Source organism: Oryx dammah, unplaced genomic scaffold, assembly GCF_014754425.2.
Source record: "Oryx dammah isolate SB20612 unplaced genomic scaffold, SCBI_Odam_1.1 HiC_scaffold_274, whole genome shotgun sequence".
NCBI lineage: Eukaryota > Metazoa > Chordata > Mammalia > Artiodactyla > Bovidae > Oryx > Oryx dammah.
Genome location: NW_024070441.1, coordinates 4,243 through 5,646, shown reverse-complemented (window position 1 = coordinate 5,646; position 1,404 = coordinate 4,243). Strand labels below are relative to the sequence as shown.

Sequence of the window (1,404 nt, the reverse complement as noted above, 5' to 3'; positions counted from 1 at the left end):
AAATTGAATATTAGATTGAGAATTTAGTTTATTGAACACTTAACTTTATTTAGATAGGTAAGTCTGTCTTTCTTTTCTTTTTTGCTTCCTTCTTCCTTCCTTTCCCCTTCCTTAACCTTCCTATTCTTTCTTACCTTGTTTATAATTCAATGAGTTCTTAAAGATGTTTATTAATTGTTTTCCATATACCAAAATTATATGAAGTGTTAAATAAAATAGATGTCGTATAGCTGTCTGATTCTCTCTTAATAGAGAAATGGAGAAAAATCAGATGATGGTTACAGAGTTCATCCTCTGGGGACTTTGTCTTGGTCCAAGATTCCACTTATTCCTCTTTGGGCTCTTCTTCCTGTTCTGTGTCCTCATTCTGCTGGAGAACAGGGTCATCCTGGGGCTCATCTCACTGAATGGCAGACTGCACACCCCCATGTTCTTCTTCCTGTCATACTTGGCTATTGCTGACATGGCCTACGCCTGCAGCACGGTGCCCCAGATGCTGGTCAACCTCCTGGGTCCAGCCAAGCCCATCTCCTTTGCTGGCTGCATCACACAGACCTTTCTCTTTCTGAGTTTTGCTCACACTGAGTGCTCCCAGTGGTGATGTCCTATGATCTGTATGTGGCCATCTGCCACCCTCTCCGATATTCTGTCATTGTGAGCTGGAGGGTTGGCATCAGCCTGGTGGGGACTTCCTGGGCATGTGGTTCCCTCCTGGCCCTGGTCCATGTGGGTCTCATCCTGAGGCTGCCCTTCTGTGGGCCTCATGAAGTCAGCCACTTCTTCTGTGAAATCCTGTATGTCCTCAAGCTGGCCTGTGCTGATATCAGGCTCAATCAAGTTGTCCTCTTTGCTGCTTCCGTGTTTATCTTAGTTGGGCCCCTCTGCCTGGTGCTGGGCTCCTATGCGCACATCCTGGCCGTTGTCCTGAGGATCCCGTCCGCTGAGGGCCGCAGGAAGGCCTTCTCCATCTGCTCCTCCCACTTCTGTGTGGTCGGGCTCTTCTTTGGAGTGCCATCATCATGTCCATGGCCCCCAAGTCCCGCCACCCTGAGGAGCAGCAGAGGATCCTTTCCCTGTTTTACAGTCTTTTCAACCCCATGCTGAACCCGCTGATCTACAGCTTGAGAAGCAAAGAGGTCAAGGGTGCCCTGAGGAGAGCACTGTTCAAGGAGTCATTTCTAACTGGTGACATTTGAATCCAAAAAAGTTCTCTGCACTCTTATATGTGCCTTGATGATACAAGAATAAGATTTCTCTCTTCCTTTGAAGGAAAAGTTTTAGCTATATTGCTTTCATTGATTTTTCTTTCAGATGTGATTTTATTGTTATTGTTCAGTCACTAAGCATGTTCCATGAATTCTATGAACTGCACTCCAGGCTTCCCTGTCTTCCACTGTCTCCCAG

General features: G+C 46.4%; 1 pseudogene; it reads left to right on the top strand.

Annotated features, from left to right (window-relative positions):
- The first annotated feature begins 256 nt into the window (after window positions 1–256).
- Window positions 257–1,196, top strand: LOC120859225 (annotated as a pseudogene).
- Window positions 1,197–1,404: the final 208 nt, after the last annotated feature.